This window comes from Stegodyphus dumicola, chromosome X1 (assembly GCF_044657685.1).
Source record: "Stegodyphus dumicola isolate Sdum_Otavi_A_Nest chromosome X1, ASM4465768v1".
NCBI classification, from domain to species: Eukaryota; Metazoa; Arthropoda; class Arachnida; order Araneae; family Eresidae; genus Stegodyphus; species Stegodyphus dumicola.
This window is the reverse complement of record NC_140780.1, coordinates 72,014,961-72,031,204: the sequence shown is the minus strand read 5'-3', so window position 1 is coordinate 72,031,204 and position 16,244 is coordinate 72,014,961. Positions and strand designations below refer to the sequence as shown.

The window sequence follows — 16,244 nt, the reverse complement described above, 5'->3', positions numbered from 1 at the left end:
AATTTAATATAAGAGATTTAGATTTAAAAATTTGCACACACAAATGATTTATCAGATTTTGTAAGGCTTTATTTCATAAATAACTTTAATTTTGAAATATGGCATTTAAACCTATAAACCTGCGTGGATACTGAAGAAGTGCTGAATATATAAGAATATTATCATTTTCAGTAAGTTTTCTTACTGAATAATAAATTCTGACAGTCCTATGCTATAAGAACAGGTCTAAGTTTGCATAAAAATTCCTCTCTTAAATAAAAGAATTTAAGTAATTTCTGTAGCCTTTTTGTCAATACACTAAAGATTTTAACTAATTACTTGTCCCCGCTTGCAATCAGAACCATCATTAAATCCCTATTTTATCTAATCATTTCCTGAACATTTTCATGTATATAGATTGACTTCGTCTTTGTAACTGATAATTATTACTTGCAAATTATTCTCTTGCTGGTGAACTACTAACAAACCTTTCTATTGCTGAGTTAGAGTTAACAACCTTCGGTCTCACTACCGCCTGCCTTACGGAAATCGGCGTAAAATGCGGCCGATGCTATTCGCACCAGCGGTGCGTTTAGCCGCTTAAGCTCTTCGCATCACCTTTGACCAAGCATGTGCATTGAACTGTTAGATCCATAACGGATTCTACGTACGCGAACCGCCTAAGAGTTGTAGTGAGTCTTTTTTTTTTAAGGCGGGTTACTACCTTGGCGTAGTTTATCATTTTTTAAGCGTTGGAAACTCTAAACTTTTAGAACCATTTTGCTTTCTAAAAGTTTAAAAAGCAAAATAGGTTCCTTTTCTTATAAAAAGAAGGAACACATTTCCTTTTATTAAAGTATATATAAAAAGAGGAAGATTGTTCGCAATGTTTGTCGTTTTCCTGAACGGTTGAAATAGTTTAAATGACTGATTGGGGGGGGGACAAAATCTTGTTTACATTTTTTTGATTTTCTTAGAATACATTTAGCTTCAAAGATGTGTTTTGCGCAATCAAGACTTTAATTCATTCCTCTTTGAAAATCTTCGTCCGTGGAAAGATAATAAAAATTAGACAGAGGTTTTCTGTGTAGAAAATTTAGACATGAAATAAGCGATTAAATCAACTATTAAATGACTAATTAATCACATAATACTTGTTAATAACAATTCTGTATGCTTGTTTATTTTTTTATGGAAATATTTGGCATTTTCATGACACATAAAGCACTTCAAAGAACTTAGAAGTATTAGTTCAAGCACATTAATAAACTGAATTGAAATAAATAATGGGATGTAATTTAAAAGACAGAAAAAAATTAATGTAAGAGATTTAGATTTAAAAATTTGCACACAGAAATGATTTATCAGATTGTATAAGGTTTTATTTCATAAATAACTTTGATTTTGAAATATTGCATTTGAACATATAAACATGAGTGGATACTGAAAAAATGATGAATATATAAGAATACTATAATTTTTAGTAAGTTTTCTTATTGAATAATAAATTCTGGCAGTCCTTTGCTATAAGGCGTCTAAGTTTGCATAAAAATTCCTCTGTTAAATAAAAGAATTTAAGTAATTTCTGTAGCCTTTTTGTCAATACACGAAAGATTTTTTCAACTAATTTCTTGTCCTCGCTTGCAATCAGAACCATCATTAAATCCCTATTTTATCGAATCATTTCCTAAACATTATCATGTATATAGATTGACATCGTCTTTGTAACTGATAATTATTACTTGCAAATTATTCTCTTGCTGGTGGACTATTAACAGCCCTTTCTATTGCTGAGTTAGGGTTAACAATCTTGGCTCTTACTATCGCCTGCCTTACGGAAATCGGTGTAAAATGCTGGTACCTGGGCTGCTTGTGCGCATGCGCGAAAGTAGGTGGTGTGAATAGCCTGTTAGCTATTCGCACTGTCGGTGCAATTAGCCACTGCGGTAATTATTCATGCTCGTTCTGGATGAATATCTTTAGTGCGAGCCATTGCAATCTTGAGCCTGGAGTCGGGGTTAGAAGCCTGCTTGTATTGCTGGTAAATTTGGTAAATTTCAGTAATGAACCCGGTGAATTCTTCAAAGGATTGTTTTTCTATGTCTCTGTTTACTGATTTTCGTTTATTTTTGGAGGATTGGTCTTCTTTATCGTTATTATAGATTTCTTATTTATAGATTTCTTGAGGAATTTCCTGTCGTTAACCGTGTTTGGGTTGCTCTTGGTAATCGCTCCATATGATTGGTTGTACGGGGCAGTGCCCAAATTACGTCATTTGGGGGATTCCGAGGATGGACGGCAAGAGTGACGGTCGCTCGTGTGACGAGCTCCCGCCAACTGAGCTTAATTCGGGGAATTTTAATGTCGATAATGATGTTATTGATGCGAATATGTGTGATATTAGAGATCAGGCTCCCCCTGTGCAATCTGCGTCACCAGATGACGAACGAATGCAACTCATCATTCAATTTTATGACCTCAAGCAACAGTTCGAGGCAATTCAGCGCCAGAAGAACTTTATGAAAAGAACGCCTTCGCCCCTGGACTCAGCTGGATTGAGCAACTGCACCAAGCGGGTAAGACCCTTTTTCATAAAATCAACGACATTGCCAATATCTTAGATGTCCCAATTTTCCACCTTCCCTCGACCAGAGAAGAATTTCTTAATATTTTGGAGAGCGAGCGCTTAACCAAGATGGCTGCTGCTCAATCCACAGAAGATCCTCGCAAGCAAGAGGCATCTATTCCCACGCACGAGGTGCGGGGGAAACCGGTCCAATCGACGTCATCGCGGAAGCGAAAGACGCAGACAATCGACTCTGACGTGTTTATCACCCCCGCGGCTCGAAAGCAAGGGAAGGCGCCTATTGTGGATCTCACAATAGATGATTTGGCACAAAACGCTAAAGAAACAAATGCTACTACTCCAAATTCTAAATTGCTAACCAGTTCAAAAAATGCTACTCTTAAAAAGGAGAGGAGTACTAGCAACTACGAAAAAATTAAAAATTCCTTAATCAGCGATCAAACCAATGACGCAGAAATAGCTACTGCAAGTACTACTGAGGAAATTAATTCCGAGCAGGCACGGAACGTATCCCCCCCACCGCAGTCTGAGATTCCGGCAATACATCTCAAAAGCAGCAAGAACTGGAAGACACAAGTGTCTTTCATGAGAGAAATTGCCCCTAATTTACGGAGCATCCTGACTGGACCCTATCTAAAAATTTTTGTTCAAACAGAGCTGGAGTTCAGGGAGGTCACCCACTGGATGAAGCAAGCCGGCATCCAGTTCAAAACTTTTGATCTCAAGCAGGACCGGCCAGTCAAAATTGTCATCAGAGGCCTCCCTGTTGAAACAGATGTCGGGGACATCAAAGAGGAGGTTGAGGCGATGGGATTTAAAGTGCATCGCATCGTTCGGCTTACTCAGCCTGGCTCCAGACACCCAATGCCACTTGTGTATTTACAAGTCATCCCTCACGCCTTCCTCGATCATCTGTTTGCTGTCACTGACATGTGGGGCACAGAGATCAGCATTGAGCATTACCGCGGGCGCAAGGGCCCTACTCAGGGCTTTCGGTGCCAGGGCTTTTTCCATTCTTCGGAACTCTGCACCCTTCCAATCCGTTGTGTCAGATGCTCTGGACCCCATTGGGCACGTGAGTGTACCAAAGGCTTAGATGTACCTGCCACTTGCTGCAACTGCGGTGGAGATCATCCTGCTTCTTATAAATCTTGTCCCCGCTACCCAGGTAACAAACAAGCTCGTGGTAAAAATTCCGCGCCTAAGACTAGGGCAGCTACTCAGACAGCCCCCCGCAGGGTTCTTCTAAGCCCCCAGCAACTGCTGAGACAAGACATCCCATGCCTGCTCCCCCAAGCAACGTCATTTCACTATCTTATGCACAGATGGTGAAGAACACCACCGAGCACGGATTCAAATCCACGAATCCCAGACTGCCGGCTGCAGAAGCCCCTGCAGCCCCAGCAGTGTCAGCCACAGCAGAGTGTAGCAATGATTCCGACGATGTCTTCTCATCTACACTAAAATGCTTAATTGAAATCTCCCGCGACCCAGCGGTAGACAAGCATATTCTGCTCCTTGCCTTCAAAAAAGCAATGCCTAAACTCAGGCAAGCAGATGCTTTAATGAGAGCATTTTATATCTATGAAAGCTATGTTGAGCTTTCAACCTAATTAGGCTTTTTTAGACCCATGACTTCTGTTTTTCAGTGATGAACCTCTGATAACGGCTTAAAATTCAATTTTATGAATAACAGTTCAAACACCACCAGAGAACTGACCATTTGCACGTGGAATGCCAATGGATTAACATCGAAAATTCACGAAGTTCGTGATTTTGTAGTAGAGCACGATATTGACGTGTTTTTAGTCCAGGAGACTCACCTTACCCCAGGGAGTACTCCCAAAATTGGGAATTATGACATTTATTGTACTGACAGGGTGTCACAGGGCAGAAATCCCTGTGGTGGCACTTGTATCTGTGTGAAGCGTTCGTTAAAGCACCACATGATACCGTCCCCTGATTTAAATTTTTTGGAAGAGACAATCATCAAAATTTTCCTTCAAAATTCCTCTCCGCTGACAATAGTCTCAGCTTATCTACCTCCACTGTCTAGAGCACGTGGAAGGCCAGCTTTTCCTGTCAGTGATTTTGATAAACTTTTGAATATTTCAAATCACCTAATAATTGCTGGTGATCTAAATTCACGCCATACCGCATGGTTTTGTTCTAATAGGAACAGGTATGGTATTAGTCTAAATTCATGGTGCCAGAGTAACCATGTACAGATCATAGCTCCTACCCTCCCGACTTTTTACCCTGTTAGAGGGTCCCCTGCAGTTCTTGATCTGGCTGCCTTTTATAATATATTTTTTCGGCATGAGATAAAAGTGATTCAGGAATTGAACTCTGATCACTACCCCGTTTTGATAACCCTAGATATTCAAAATCGATACTCAAAATTAGAGAAGCAAGTCTCAACAAATTGGGACGACGTTAGATTTATTTTGGAAAAAACTTTACTCCCTCCCATCAAAATTTCCAGCAATTCGGACTTTGACAGGCATATCAAAAGTCTGGAGTCTTTACTGAAAGAAGCGAGAGCTGCGGCTTCAAAACCACGCAAACACCCAGGTGCTAGGCTCCCACCTGAGACTAAATTCAAAATTAAGCAGCGAAATTACTTGCGAAGAATTTGGCAAAGGTCACCAGATCCCAATATCCGTGCCCAATTTCGCAAGATACAGAACGAGATAAGGACCGAAACCCGCTTATTAAAACAAGCGGAGTGGAAAACATACATTGAGTCCCTAACGACTGAAGACAAATCGATTTGGCGCGCAGTCGCCCGATTACGCAAACATAAAACATACATTCCGCCCCTTCAAACGGCCGATGGCGCACAGATGTCCTACACTGACTCAGAAAAGGCGAATGTCATAGCTGACAGCCTTGCAACTCAATTCACACCAAACCACGACTCCTACTGTAACCGCCCGGTTACACAGGGGCGCATACAAGCACGGGTTAAAGATTTTTTAACATAACCTATCACAACTGAACTCAGGCCAACGGACCCTACTGAAGTCATGGTTTTCATAGATAAATTGAAACCTGACAAGGCACCTGGCATAGATTCTATTTCGAATCGCATGATCAAAAACTTCCCCCCTATGTTTACCGTATGGATCACGGTACTCATAAATTTAATGCTCAGGAGAAGCTATTTCCCCGACTGCTGGAAAATTGCAGCAGTCGTCCCCATTCCAAAACCGGGACAAAATTTAAACTTGCCCGTCAATTACAGACCCATAAGTCTGTTATCTTCTCTCTCTAAGATCTATGAATTTGTCTTACTTAATCGCCTGAATTAATTCTGTCGGGATCAAAATTTACTAATCCCGGAACAATTCGGCTTCCGACCTAAACACTCCACGGTACAGCAGTTACTCCGTGTAGTGGAATTCATTCATGAAGGCTTTCGTAAGCGAGAGAAAACTGGAATTGTCTATCTGGACGTTGCCAAAGCCTTTGACAGGACTCGGCATGACAGGATTATTTACATGTTCACGTGGCTTGGTTTTTCGGCCCATCTCATTAAAATTATTAACTCATACTTGACCGGACGCAGTTTCCGCGTGCGAGTTAACCACGAATTCTCCTCTCCCCGCCCAATCTATGCTGGGGTGGCTCAAGGTAGCCTCCTCGCCCCGGCAATCTTTAACCTTTATGTAAATAATATTCCTAAGGCCCCAAATATCGATCTTACGCTACACGCAGACGATACAGCCATCATTTCACAACACTCCAACACCCTCCAGGTAATCTCACAATTGCAGAGTTGCCTTTCGACCTTAGAACTCTGGCTCGGTGTGTATACAATCAAAATCAATGTCGCAAAATGTGCTGCCACTATGTTCATCCGAAGAAACATCCCAAGTTTACCTAATTTAATGCTCTTCGGTGAACCCATTCCTTGGGTCTCTTCTTACAAATATCTAGGTCTTTTACTAGACTCAAAATTAACTTGGCAGCCTCACATCCGCAAAATCATAGCGGGTGCGACAGCTGTCAAAACCGCCCTACGCCCCCTTTTAGCTAGTAATAGCGACCTGTCAACTGATAACAAAATCTTGCTCTACAAATCAATGATTAGGCCGGTTCTTACGTATGCGTGTCCCGTATGGGGCCCATGTGCAGACTAACAGAAAACATGTCCAAATTTTTCAATCTAAAATGCTTCGGCAAATTCTAAAAGCTCCGTGGTTTGTACGAAACGAAGAGATTCATAACGACCTCAAAATTATGCCCATTATTCGCTATATACAGCGACTTTCGGAAAAAATTTTCAAAAATATTCAACGTGTTGGAAATCCTGTGCTTCATATGCTACCCGTATACGATCCTGCTGTTGCTTCTTCCCGGAAAAGACCCAGAGCTGTTCTTAACAGGGAATATTCAGCTCTGCCATTTAAACGGGCTAGATATGAGCACACTGATAGCCACGTGAATAACTACCTCTCGTTCCTTAACCCCCCCCGCCTCTAAAGTTCTTTAATGCACACGGCATTAACTCGAGGAACCCCCTTTAAGTTTCTTTAATAAGAAACATCACAGTCAAATAGGACTGATTTAAAATACTTTAACCTATCAAATGAAATAAAACTGTAAAAGATTTTTAAATTATAGCTTCTCTCTTCCTTTAAAAAGGAACTTTCTTAGGCGCTTAACAGCGTCCTTTTTGGCCTTTAAAAACCGCATTGAATAGCGGTCAAAAATGAAACTTCTCCCTCCCAGCTGATCACTGGTAGAACTACTTTTTCGACCTGTAAACAGGTTCCCCCTACCTCCCACCTCGAAGAACGCGCATCGGAATTCCCCTGCGTATTCTTCATCTGACCCACATAGCACAAAAACATCCTTGGGTTGCTCGCGGGATATGCGCACATCCTGAGGACATCCCGGAATATCCCGCGAACCTCCTAAACACCTCCTCCCGAGTGCTTAATGTCACTTCCCGGGATATCCTCAGGACATCCTAACCAAGTCCCATCGACAGCGTGCGGGATGTTATTAGGATATGAACTCCTACTTACTACATCCTCAGGACATCCCGGGATATCCCACAAACCTCCTAAGCACATCCCATTATATCCTAAAAACATCCTATCTATGTCCCATCGACAGCGTATGGAATGTTATTTGGATTTGAAACACTAGTTACAATATCCCTTTAACCTCTTAAATACATACTCTCAACTGCTTAGTGTCACATCCCAGTATATATACAGAGGAAAATTCCAGTGAAAGTATGTGAAGGTGTGATGATCTAAAACCTACTTATTTTACACAGATAGTCTCAAATCTTACTATTGAAAAATCAGAAATGTTGAAAATATTTATACAACTTATTTTGTTTTTAAAAGTGAATTTGTGAATATATTAAAACTGAGCAAGGAAATTAAAATGAATTATTAATACAAAATATTAAAACTGAAAATTTTGCTTTTATTTTTAAGATATTAAAAATCTTTTGATCATTTTTAAACATCCAATAGCCCCCAAATTGAATTATTCATAATTAAATTATTTGACAAAATCAGTTTCTAATTTCAGTTAATTTGTATTAAAAATTTAATAATAAAATTAGCCATTTGACAATCTTTACATAAATGAATCATCTTTCTTTAAAACATGTAAGGAATTTATAGTGTTTTGATGACACTGTTGGGAAACTGTTAAAAGGAATAAATTGTATTTTTAAAACTAAATCAATTCCTAGCCTCAGAATAAATATGTTTTCGTAACATGAGAATGCTGCAGGCTTTTTTATATATTTAATATTTAGTTGTAAAAATTTGACATTATGTTAACAATTCTTTATATCATTCAAAAGGTAACTCAAGAAGCTCTTCTAAAATTCTATCTTTCTGCTCACACAATTAAAAAAAAAAAAAAAAAATCTGAAAGGCCTCAGATTTTAGCAATCACTCAAAAAGGCTAAAAGTTTATGAATGCATAGATTATCAATACAGACGGGGCAGTGGAAATAGCAAAACATTTTATAAGATACTGACACCAGAAAGTTATATATCTTCTATATATTTGAAAAATGAAGAAATATATCATGTAATTATGTAAAAATATTAAATTTTTTCAATTAGATATATCATGAATTAAATGCATGTTAAATCAATCAGATTAAAAATTAAAAAAAGCATTGTTAAGAACTGTGTGTAATGCTTTTAAATAGCTTGGCTTGTTAGTCAATAATATATTAGATTTTAAAGGTAAATATGTTAAATTTTGCCAAATGGCAAGACTTGAATAAAAAGCGAAACAAGTTTACGATTGACGATATGAAGTCGCATTTCAAGACTAATAGCCCTTTTAGATTAAAAAAAAAAAAAAAGTTCTGAAAATAATTTGCAATGGTTCATTGGTATTATTTTATGCAAAATTCAGCAAAATGAAATTTACCAGTTGAAATCAGCATCAAATTAAACTTTGTAAATTCTAGCGCATGTTAAAGGTTGTCTCATCCAGAATTTTATTACTAACCATTCATTTCAGAGCAAAATAAAACAGTAATTGCCATTTATATGACAATCAATATCAGAAATTTAAATCTGCATTTTACGCAACATAGAAAAACTCCAAAAGATCTACTGTTTACCATGCAATTAAGGCATTTTATTCTGCAATCAACTCTACCAATTATTAATTCCATTAAGTATAGTCAGTTTACTCTTTCTGCTCAATATATGCTATGTAAAATTTTCCATAAATTTATTAATTCATTTTATTTTGAGGTGAGCTTTTATTCAACTCTCAATGTCAATGAGAATGTTTTCATTTTTTATTCGGTCTCAAAAGAGAAATCAAAATACGTGGATTTATGTACGTGTATTTATGAATCAAAATACATGAGAAATCAGTGAGAAAAGCACTGCTACCTTAAACTGTGATTATATATAACAAATGCAGTGAATTATAGTTAAAAAATAGTGAAAATATTTATATTTCTGAACTATTTCATATATAACATTTTCAGTTTCGCATATGTGGCAATTTAAGAACTGTTTTACATATACCAATTTTTTGAAATGTCTGCAAATTTTTGTATTTTCACAGAAAGCTTATTCTTTCACCTTTAGTATATAAGTAATGGTAATTTACCAGATAAAATTACTTAATGGGGAATACAGAAAAATATCTAACCACTTACCTTTGTGACTTCATCTGCAGAGAGACTAAAAAAGTAGTTCAGCTAAATCTGCTATAATAAATATTTATAATAATGCTAAATCCTGCAATATCTATTAATATGACAAATTTTTGTAAACCTATTTATTTGGATGAAAAATAAACACATTCAGAAATTTATGGCACTATATTATGATTAACAGAGGAAAAACACTTTTCAAAATTCAAAATAGTTTTTATTAATCCAATTTATCACATTGTATTTGAATTTCTGAAAAACAATCTTATATCCATGTATTCTTATGTATATAAGAACTCTTGATAAACTGGATCTCTGTCATTGCCTTTCACAGCACCTAAAATAAAAAAACACTCACAATTGCTATATGTGAATATAATTCATAATTAAATTTAAACAAATGACTATTAGAATGCAAATTAAAGGAAGCATTTAAAATATTTTAACACTTAGTACCTATAAACAGATTAACAATTATTTGATTTTTCGATTATAGTAAAATAAACAAGGGGGATGCCTTTTAAAATTTTTTATGTCAGAAAATAAACTCAAACCACCAGCTGAACATATGAGCAGTTTTATCAATCAGCCACTGGTAGGTAACCTGGATACTGAATCAATATATAAAGTTGCCAAGATAAAGAGAGAAACAAAATTATGATAATCACATCTTACCTAATCATAAAACTATTTTAAATTTAATGTGTAAGCAAGTCCAAAAGGAGTAAGAATGAATTTATTTTGCAACACAAAGTAAAGTTGTCTTGCAGGAGCAAAAAAAAAAAAAAAAAAAAAAAAAAAAAAAATTGTCTCGTGAGATTGGCAAGTAAAAAATAATTAACTGCATCTGGTAATATTTATCTGACAATACATAAGTAATTGTAAGCTACGTGCAGAAAATAAAATCTGATCATGTTAATGCAATTTTAAACTTTTGAATTTAACCCCAGAAATCTACCAAAGAAGTACCTGTAACAGTAGTAAATGAAGATGTGGCTAATCTTTACTGTATGGTACACCTTGGTTTCTGTCTGAAAAAAAATCGCAAAGTGGTATTGGTTGTTTGTGAAATGTGGAAGCCCATTGCGTCAAATAAGTTTTACGGTAACCCTAATGTTGATAATGGTGGCGAAAATAGCCTTTGGAAAAAAAAAAAAAAAAAAAAAAAAAAAAAAAAAAAAAATTTTTGTCAATAAAAAGGAGTTATTTCTGCAAATATTGCCAACGTGTTGTGATAAATTTAGTTTTGGGCTACTTTTTGTAATAGTAAACCTATTGTACGGACCCAGGTTTTTGGTTCTTACCATTCTTTTCAATTGCTTTGTTTGATTGCACAGAAGTGGTATGGTCTTGTATTTTGAACATGCTATTATTTTGGTGTGGGTACCTTCGTTTGAGTATGTCTGAGGTGACTAAGAGACGAAAAATTTAATTGAATTGCTTACCTGGAGGATGGTGGTGGGAAGCCTAAACATATGCATGTGAAAAAAAAGGTACGTTAAAAAAATGACATTTCATTTATTTTTTCGTCTCTGTGTGTTAATTTTTGTTAGAATATTTGTTGTTTAATGTTTTTATGTTAGGAAATATGTATTTTTGGTAATTTATTCCTCTCTGTTTGTGTATTTTTGGTTGTCTGTGTGTTAAGACAGTGGCGAATTTTTTCTGGTAAATATGATATTTTTAACTTTCTGATTTTCTTAAAGTGAAAATAGATCAATGTGTACATGGACAAAGTTAAGGCAGTGCACAATGCCCAGTTTGTGCAGTTCTCTGTTTTAACAGGTCGATGTTTACACGGACACAGAGTTTGTATATGTCTTTGACTTCTTATTTTGGTTTTGTGTAGCACCACCTTGAAATTGGTGCCGATCCTCTCAGGTGACGATCTTGATATAAAAAAAGAAACGATTCGCCAAGGGTTACAGTAGAGTAAATTTTTACCAAAGATGTTCTACCATAATCACCATTTCAGTGGTTTAAACACTAGTGGAGCAGTATACAGAGATGAAGATTTGAGTTTTGTTTACACAGCATGATGGTTTAGGCACTCCAGCCATTACAGTGAACAAAATTATAATAAACATAGCCACAATAATTGTCTATAAATATTGATGTATAACACTGCATTAACTAATATATTTCTTATGCTAGTATACACAGAATCCTTAATCGAAGTGAAAATCAGAAGACTGTGCATGCATTTCCTTTAACTGAAACATGGATTTGACTATACAAATCTCAGTCTTACGGGACATGCCACACTATGCAGATAGACAGTAAAAAGTGCTTGTGTTGTTTTTATTTGTTAGAGGTATGAAATAAATATACTTCTAGATTTTAATTTTTTCTTTTCTTGTTTTACATTTGGATTACCTATCAAAAAGTAAGGAATTTTAATATTATTACAATATCGGAGTTAAAATAACAATTATTGAACATGTTAAAGTAATGAAAATTTTAAATTAGGTTAAAAAGTAACCCTTAATGTGGCATATTTTTGAATTAAAATCTATCGACATTAAAAACAACAAAACACCCCTCTTTATTAAGGACTTATTAACTAATTTTAAATACGGAGCTATGTATGAATTTTTCCCCTTGCATATTATAATAACTGAAACAAAATTACTCTGATACAGTCAAAATTCCTAAATGCAAGTACATAAAATTTACTTTAGCAATTTAAAGAGATGAGACACATTGAACACATGAATAAATTTCTATCAAAGAATAATTTATTAAATTTGGCCTGTTCCATAGTAAACTTTAACCATGAGATTACATTATTACACCATGTTATTAGTTTGAAAAGCAAGTCATATGCCAGATCTTGGTTGTAAAATAAATGCACAAAATAATATACAGATTATTGAAAAATGATGTATACGAATGTTTATAGATGATCAAATGTAACAGAAAATTTACTGTCACAACCACATTTTTAAGTGAAATGTATTATTTTAACATTTTACAATATTTAAGGTATGGCATTAAATGCAACATTATGTGCCTCGACATAAGTTAGTAAATTAAAAATAATAATAATAATCAAAGAATGAATGTCATGAAAAATTTCAAAAACAAGCAGAATTTAATTTAGAAGACCTTTAGACACTTATGATAAATAAATTCGAGAATTCTTCACCCAAAATTAAATTATAATTAACTAAAACCAGTTTGACTGACCTTCTACAAAATCCTTCATCTGCAATTTTTTCTAGCTTGAAAACCAAATTCTTCTCCACATGGTAATAACATCTTAACCAGTTGAAATTCCTACAGTAAGTTTGATAACACAGTAATAGAATTAATAGAATAGAAAAATTAACACAAAAGTATAGAACATCATTTAAACTTAACATTATTACAAATTTTGGTGCTTTCTGACTATCTGCAAAGCTGTGAAAATTGGCAAAATGGTTAGTTTATGGTTCATATCTACTGCTCTGTTCACAAGTAGTAATTCAAATAAGCACTTTATAAGAAACAAGAAATTTTAGGATGCAAACAAACAAACATATATATATTGGGTCAATATTCACATATTTTCATCCAATGGAATACTATTCAGAAATAAAGATTAAATATAAAGCATGTAAATACATGTGTGTGGTATGCATATGCATAATTTGCTATTATTGTGTACATACTCTTGCAGTTTTAGCATAAGTTGAAGCTGGGAGGGCAGATGATAAGAAAGTATCAGAATTTTTCATGTATAAGAAAAGATTGACCTGCCAATAGTATCTCAATTGTTTAGCACTGACATTTACATAGCGCATTAGAAATATATATAGTAATATATGTAAAATAAAAAGAATTGCATATTATTAATTCATTTTTTAAATGCCAAACTTTAACAATTCTTTCACATATAATTAAACAGAATTCTTTCACATGAACATCTAAAATCCATTTTTAACTAAAGAATAAATAATAAAACCATGTAAATTTCGTATGAAGCCCATCATTTCCGAAATGTCTACTTCTGAAAGTTCTTAGCATTTCTCAATATATTATTAAATTACTAAACTAAGCATCAATGATCGTCATGTTCGCTAATGTGACAATATCTTTCACACTTCTTTGTTACCACAAGCAACAAGTAGGCTTCAATAAATCTTTAACTGTTACATGCTACTTTTGTCTAAAATTTGTACAAATAATAAAATTAAAAGAGCTCTTTATAATATGCTCAAAGAAATAATTTTGTATGAAAATTTTTATGTTATATATTGGCCTGATTAATGAGTTAGGAAATATTTCAGGTTTTCAAAGTGCTTCCAATAATTCAAATTTCAGCTTGTGTCAAAATAAAACACAAAGATAAGCAAATTTCCTCATGAACAATGCATTTTAACATTATTCAATCACTGGCGATCACACAGTACTGATTGCTTCAATAAACATTACTGTAATTGTGTTATTTAAAAGACTGTAATGTTTTAATTATTCCCTTAATTAAAACATTAGTGTCTTTTCCTCCTTCTAACACCAAAAGAAAACCCAGATAAGAAATATAAAAATATCAGTAAAAAAAAATTATATTATTGAATGACACTTTACATTGATTACACTTATGCATATATTATTTTATTATAAATTATTTCAAAATCAAAGAAGAGAAGGGAGAGAAACTTTAATTTTGACATTTCTAAAATGATATAAACATTAATCATTTAGTACAATTTGTTATTTCAGGCAAAAAGAATTCACTTTTCTGGATAGCATTTATATTTCCATCTCACTTTCAATGAAACATTAAGAGAAATGCATATAATTTAAACACCAGTTTATTTTATTTATCAGACAGATTATGTCAACCCAAAAAAACCTATCAGTAAAATTCGGTAGTAGTAATTCTGAATGTTAGGCAACTTGCAAGATTCAACAAAAATTATCAATACTTTTATTATAATGACAATACTACAGTAACATGAACATAAAATTAAACTGCATATAACTATAAAATAAGCCAGCATATAATAATGGTGCATTGGTTTCTAAAACAATGGGTTCGATGAAAAAATGCATGTATTATGGCAGCTATTCATATTCTTCAGCTTTCCTAATATTCTCATGTTTACTTTACATAACTAAAGTATCTAAAATACAATAAAAATGCAAACAATATTTATGAGAAACTGTTAAAAGCAATCATAAGCATTTGATTGAATGACCATATTTTGTCTTCCTGCAAGTCGAATCTTAAAATGATATGCAGTTTGAAAAATGCTTAATCCTTTTATAAAATATTCAAAAAATATTAAAAAAAGGTACTGTTCTGTTATCAGGACCGGGTTCAGAAATGTATTTATGTATGCTTGTATATTTGTATGTGTGTGTGTCTACATATACACATCTATGCACATACTTACAAACACAGGTTCATACATTTCCGATTCTGGTCCCGATAACAGAACAGTACCCACAAAAAAACTTGAATTACAAACTAGATTAAGATCATGTTTCACCCATACATATTTTGGACAAAACAATGCAAACTCTTATTTTTATACAATTGTTCAAACTATTTTACATAAATTTATTGCTGCAATAAAATAATAAGCAATCTGATCACACATATTATTTTGAAACTGAATGCATAAACTAGACTAAAAAAAATTCAGTCATAAACATTTGGATAGCAAGGCAAATTAGATATTTGAAAAGACAGCCAGCCATTGAGATACACGTAATTCACGACAGAATGGTAACAATTCATAAAGCTGTGAAACATTTAACTGTTAAAATGACATAAATAACATAAATTTGAAAAGCAAAAAAAGTAAACATACAAGTATTGCAACTGAACTTACCTTTCATGCAACAAAAAATATCCATACAAGTTAACTTCATGGCGCAGCCATTTTGGATTTCGTTTCAAATCAGACAGATGTTTATGGTTTTGCGGAAGCATACGAGGAACTAGTAGTTTGCCGGATACAATGTGCAATGACGCGAAAGAATATAGTTCTGCAGAACTTCCTACATTATTCCGTAATAAAACAGTACTATTTCATAATTTTTTCTTTATCTAATTAATTAATTGATAGGGAAATAGTTAAATAATGCCGAATTCATTTTTAATGAAATGTAAAATTTTGCATGCATAGGACGACCACCTTCTGTCCAATATTTCTGAGAATATAAACAAATTTTGGAATCTGAGAGTATCAGTAAATAAATATATAGAATATCGCCTCTCAAACGACTACTTCTGAAAGTGACCAATAGTTCTGAGATTATAAATAAATATTGATATTAAGCAGTATTTCTATAAGACTACCATCTTTATATGAGACCAAAGTTTCTAGAATCTTGGATAGTCATCAGAGAATTATCTTTACTGCGAAATTATCGCACGACTGTAATTCAATATCAATAACAGATCGCGCGATTGAAAAACATTTTCTGTCCTGTAATTAGAGGAAAAAAATTTTCGTTATGAGGTATTTCTCTCGCTTTCCTAGGGTGCCTTCGTGGTGTAATGGTTCTGCACGCTGGGCC

General features: G+C 34.2%; 1 long non-coding RNA gene across 1 annotated transcript; it reads right to left on the bottom strand.

Moving 5' to 3' along the window:
* Nucleotides 1–9,935: 9,935 nt before the first annotated feature.
* On the bottom strand, nucleotides 9,936–15,637 carry LOC146993199 (uncharacterized). Its single transcript, XR_015038599.1, has 3 exons — nucleotides 15,554–15,637; nucleotides 12,921–13,010; nucleotides 9,936–10,068 (listed from the first exon to the last, which is right to left on the bottom strand). It is a non-coding gene; the product is annotated as an uncharacterized LOC146993199 (long non-coding RNA).
* Between the last annotated feature and the right edge of the window lie 607 nt (nucleotides 15,638–16,244).